Consider the following 6511-nt stretch of genomic DNA (forward strand, 5'->3'; position numbering starts at 1 on the left):
AACTGATTTACATAATGTGCTTCAGATGCAAAGAATTTAAAAACATTAATTAAGGAGACCAGTGTTTCAGAGGGAAAGGAGAAAACTATCCGACTGGCTCCTCTCTAGACTAACTCATTGAACTAGGCACAACCACTCACACAAGAATTTTCCTGTCAAGCAAATATTGGACAAGTGAAGACTTTGGAACTTCATACTTCTTCATGTCTGGACATTTCTCCAGCCCTTATTTTTTCTTGTGAGGATAGTAAATGGATTTCAATTTCTCTTTCAATGTTGCTGATGCTGTGACACATAGGGTTCTATGCAACTCTGGTTCACCAAGAACTCTGCTTATATTTTCCCAAGTTCCACATTCTAGACCCAAGTGTGCTTGAAAAAAAATATTCAATGATGTGAGAGCTCTTGGACGTGACATTGACAATCATACATGAGAGTCAGTATTTATTGATTCTCTGGCACATGAAGATTCAACAGTGCTCCAGAAGATGTGTGTGTGTGTGTGTGTGTGTTAAAGATAAAAAGAACAGAAATATCAAAAAAACCAAAGAACTTTATTAATTTACTTTGTCTTGCTAGTGAAAGAAATACAAAACTTAAACAAACAAGAGATTTCTGAATTTGAGAGACATTATTTCAGGTATCTTTAATTTTTCCCACCCTATTCATTTATACTCTTCTTCTAGATACCAAAGTTTGAATACCAGTTCTCTTGCTGCTAGAATAATTCATTCAAAGCTACTATGCCTTGGTTTCTACAACTTTTTTAAGACAGATTTTCCCCCCACATCTATCTGATTTTTTAAATGTTAATTCCAAATAAAACACTAAGAAAGGTTATCTGCAAAATAGTAAACATGAACTGTTAATACCTATTTTTTATTAACTGTAATTTTAAATGCTTCTGGTCATTTGGATCCACCAGACCATGGAAGAATGATGGGCAATCTCCTCCTATGCAATTTACTTTCAGGTTCCAACTTGATGGTAATGAGTATGATGAGATACTTGAACTCAGTATTATTGAACACCCAGGGAAGTTTCTTCTCAGAAAGTTTCTATTCGAGTTTATTTTTCCACCTCTTGTAACAACGGAATAGAAAAGAATCATACTAAAAATATTCTAGTGATTTGGAATTATTTCTCACATTAAAATTTTTTCTTATATGCATTCAATTCAGTTATAAGATTATTTTATAATTCAATTATAAAATGTGTCTGGACTTGAGAGGAAAGATAAATAAAACACTACCAGAGAGTTTCTTTCATTGGTTAGCAATTGTTTTTGTTACATACCACTGAGTGAGAAATGACTCATAGTTGATCATCTACTGTGTTTTCAGAGGTGGTAAAGAGCATGGAAGGAGATTGCCTAGCTTTTTCCTGAGGATCAATTGGTAGATTTGAAGCTTGTGCCTTTGGGTTGGCATCACAACTCCTTCTTTATCACTAGTCACTAGAGCCACCTGGCTAATAGTTAGTATGCAATGTTCGTTGTTGTTGTTAGGTGTCAAGTTGAGTATGACTTACAGTGACTCTACGAACATAAGGTCTGAACTCTGTTCTATCCTGTGCCATCCTCACACTTCCTGACACACTAGAGCCCATTGCAGCCGTCACTGTGTCAATCCACCTGGTTGAAGAGCTTCCTCTCCTTCACCGAACCTTCACCCTTCCTAGTATCATGTCCTTCTTCAAGGAATAGCCCCTTCTAGCCACATGTCCAAAATGTGTTAGGTGAAGCTTCATGATTCTTGCCTCCAAAGAGCACTCTGGCACCATTTCCAAGACATATCCATTTGTTCTTTAGACCATCCATGGCATGTTCAGTGCTCTTCTCCAACACCACAGCTCAAGGCATCAATTCTTCTTCTTCACTAGCAAACAAAGCAAAGGGGAAAACACTAAGCATTCATTTAGCTTGTTTTCTGGTGGTAGTAAGCTGAAACTGGGCTGTTGGCTCTTCTGCTTTCACCTGGGTCTTACTCATGCATTCATCTGCAAGTTAGCTGGAGCCAGTTGTGTTTTTTCCTTCATTCTGTGCATAAAGGGAGCATGTTCTATCCAAAGTGATGGCAAAAGTGGAAAAGAGTAATATTAAGCAAAGTTTCTTTTTTAAATTAATTTTAATGGAAGTTTACAGAGACTTTGGATTTCCATTCATTCATTTGCACTTTCCCCCCTGCCTACCCCCTCCCCAATTTGTTCTTCTCTCTGAAAAGTGGAAGAAAAATTATTTCATTGTTATACAACCCCTCCCTGCCAAGACCACTCCACTATATACAGCCTTTGTTCTGGACTCCTGTCATGACATTAATACCTAATCATATATCCAATTTACAGGTCTCTCCCTCATCTGCTTCAAAGCAGTCTACATTATTTATCCCCTCTTTCTCACTCTCCCCTCAACACCAATGTCAGTCCCATTTTTCTTAAGGCTTAGTTTCATACCTGACCTCAAGCAGAGACTTCTGAATCTTTAATAAAAAGAGATTGCTAGTGAATTCTCCAAAATAAGGGTGGTCATACATTCATCCCATGGAGGTAGGAGGAGGGAGAGAATATTTCTGAACAATCTCTAAACCATCACACACATAAAGACATTGTTAAATGATCACAATATTCTCTCCATTGTGCTCCAGTATAACTTTGTATAGTGAGCAGCCACTGTAACTGCTAGGAATCTTAATAAAAATGGAGGAAAGAAAAGAACCTAAACACAACTTTTGGTTTTGCAAACCTTTAATATTTTTTACAGAAGGAAAGATCTGGACTCTAAATTCTACTTTTTTCTAATATAAAATATCACCTTGTTTTTAACAATATAAACTTTATATTTATCTATATAATTGTGACTGAGTTAGTTTGAAATAAAATAATGTATAAATAAGGTAGGTCTTGTACATAAATATTTAGATTTGCATCTCTAACATCTGTTTAGGTAAATGAGTGAAATTTGTCATTTGTGTAGCCATTTATCAATTATTTATTATAGTATGTTTTAAAGACACAATTATAATCTTTAGCATCAGTTTGTTACTTCTGTTTTTAAAAATCTATACTCTTTTAAAATCTTTCAAACTGAAAATTCATTGACATATTTAAAATGTTACAGAACAAAATTCCAAACATACAACCATTTCTGATCCACATATTTTTAAATCACACAAAAAGAATGTAAAATGTATATGTATTCTCAATAATTTTTAAATTAAACTCTTAAAATAACTTTAGTGGCACTCTTCAAAACAGTTTAATGATTTTAGTGAAAATATTATTTATGCTTATATAAATTAATAATAATTTCTAACAAAATGAAGCAAAATCTAGACATTTTAATGTAAGAATATATTTTAGTAAAATCTGATTTTTAGAAAGTGAATGTACTGTCTTTATGCAAAACATAAGAGTATGGAAACAAGAATGTTATGTTAAATAATGTAAGACAGTTCAAGTGACCACAAGAATAGTTTTGTGTAGGAGCCCGAGTCTTAATTTTAAATAAGTACATTGCAATAAGTTGACTACATCTTACTACTGTAAGTCAGTAAATTTAAAAAAATGGTCCTACACAAGGGTGACACACAAATTCATGAAGTGTTTCATATTTTTAAGAGTGGCACAAGTTAGAGCAGTGTTTAGGGCTGTTGTACATAGGGTCACTATGAGTCACAAGCAACTTGATGGCACATAACAGCAACAAGTTTAAATGTAAATTAAATAACAAATATATAGAAAGATCAGATTTTAACATTATTTTCCACAGGTTCAAAGCATTTCAGCAGAGCAGAGGAAGACTACTAATAGTTTTAAAGAGATTTTGTTGAAGTCATAAAAGCAGTGATAAAAATGTACAGGTAGCATTGCCTCCTACCTCTTAACAAACAATGAAAAACTAATTTAATTCCACCTCTGGGGCAATAATTTTCTCCACTGCTTTATTTCCTTGCTATAAAAAGAGTGAAGGCTCTTCTGGACCTTGAGGACAGATCCATCCTCTCTGTCCCTATTTCCAATGCACAGTCAGGGCACCTGGCTCATCCCCCAACTCCTCTCCTTTGTATTCTCACTACAGGGAGTAATTTTTATACGAGGTGACTAGTTTAAAATTTGTTTTCTGGGTTCCTGAGTATAAGCTCTGCTTTTTGTTACGATGTAGCCACATCACTTTGGCTGATCTCCAGTTTCCTTATCTACATAGTTGAGGTTATGAAGAGTTTTTTGTTTTGTTTTGTTTTTTTCTAAACATACACCCAGACTACTCTTGGGTTGATTCAGACTTACGTCAATCCCCCGCTAGGTTTCTGAGGCATTCAACCTAGAAAGGAAGAAGCTGACTCATCTTTCTCCCACAGAGCAGTTGGTGGATTCTAACTGCCAAACTTGCTGTGAACAGTCCAACATATAACATATTGCCACCAAGGAGAGATAAATATCATTTCTCTCTCTTTGTTATGTTGTTGGAACCAACTCATTGTTCATCCTCCAGTTAATGTCCTAGACTGTGGCTGGACACAGAGACCACAGCAATAGACTCAAGCTATCTAAGATGATGAGAACAGAAAAGGATAAATCAGGGTTCAGATCCATTGTTCATAGGGTTGCGATGTGTTGTGACACCTAACAACAAAAAATCTCAAGGGAAGAGAGTGTTCTTTTTCTCAAAGCTGGTGGATTTGAACCACTACAGAGGATGGCATATACCTTTGAGTTAGCAGTGAAACTTCATTTGGACTATATCATAATCTGTACATATATGAATACACACACATATACACATTTATACATACATGACAAGCCAATGTACCCTGGTGGCATGCTACTTTCCGTGTCATGCTGCTAACAAAATCTAATTGTTCCCAAACTGTCCATGACAAACGCATACTGATTATTGTTGTTATGTGCCGTCATATCACCTGCAACTCATTATCGACCCTATATCCTGAGCCAGTATCACTGACTCTGGTACATCTATCCCCATTGTCCTAGTTACTGTGTCAATCCATCTCATCTGGAATCTTCCTCTCCTGCGCTGTCCTTCCATCCTTGAGAGAATGATGTCCTCCTCCAAGGATGGTCCATCCTGGCCACATGCCCAAAGTACGCGAGATGGAGCTTCAAAATCCTAGCCTCCAAGGAGAAACATGGTTTCACCCTCTCCAAGACAGAGTTATTTGGGGGTTTTTTTTTGGTGGTTCTTGATGTGTTCAAGACTCTTCTCTAGCACCGCAACTCAAAGGCATCAATTCTTCTAGCATCCTTAGTCATTATCCAGCTCTCTGATGCATAGGAAGTAATCATGAAGACCATGGACTAGATCAGGGGCAACTTAATCTCTAGGCTGACATCACTGTTTCTCAGTACTCTGGAAAGGTCCCTGACGACACATTTGCCTAATACTCTAAGATAAATTTTGACTGGTCTAGCACTCCACCATTGAGTTTGTCTAAGATAATTCAGTCAGTACCTCATAGACTACAGTGACTGTCTATGCCATAGATAGATCCAGTTTCGTGTTTTATGCTTAGAGGCAGTCATTGTTTCTTTATAGCCTTGTGTACATTTCCCCTTAAGCCTTTATAAAACTTTCAAAGTCCTAAAATATTTTCACCTTAAGTCTTAAAAGACATGAAGTATATACTTTGTAGACCATCCTTTTGCACCACATCACTGAGAATCTTAACAAGGGTATGTTGTTGCTGTGTTGCTGATTGCCTTTGAGCCGAGCATGACTCATAGCGACCCTATGAACAAAAGGCCTGAAGCCCCTCTACAACTATCGACATTTTTCAAAGTTCAGACAGTTTCCGAAGACATGTTAGTTAGGAAGTGGATGCCACTTTTGCTTAGAAGCAAACCTGTCATAGTATTTTATTGTTGTTACGTGCCATTGAATCACCTGTGATGTATAGTGACCCTATGTACAGCGACTCTGGACCATTCCCTATCCTGAGCCATACTCACTAATTCCAACACACCAACCCCCATTTCCCAATTACTGTATCAATTCATCTCATTCAGGGTCTCCCTCTCTCGTACTGTCCTTTCTGAGCATGATGTCCTTCTCCAAGGACTGATCTCTCCTAGACAAATGCCCAAAGGAAGTGAGGCAGAGCTTCAAAAATCTAGCCTCCAAGAAAGATTTGGTTTCACCCTTTCCAAGACAGACTCATCTGTTTTTTTGGCAGTCCATGGTATGTTCAAGACTCTTTTCCAGCACTACAACTCAAAGCCATTAATTCCTCATCTGTCATCCTTAGTCACTGTCCAACTCTCTGAAGCATAACAAGTAAATGAGAAGACGAAGGCCTGGATTAGGCACACCTTTGTATCTAGACTTACATTCTTGCTCTTCAACACTCTGGAAAGGTCCATGACAGCAGATTTTCCCAATGCAATTCATCTTCTGATTTCCTGTCTGCTGGGGTTAATTAAGAGTGTTGATTGTGGATCAAGCAATTTGTAATTACTAACAACCTCAATCTCTTCTCCATCTATTATGGTGTTGCCA

The sequence above is a fragment of the Elephantulus edwardii genome, unplaced genomic scaffold, assembly GCF_000299155.1.
Source record: "Elephantulus edwardii isolate Elephantulus edwardi_28Jun2011 unplaced genomic scaffold, EleEdw1.0 scaffold00007, whole genome shotgun sequence".
Taxonomy (NCBI): Eukaryota; Metazoa; Chordata; class Mammalia; order Macroscelidea; family Macroscelididae; genus Elephantulus; species Elephantulus edwardii.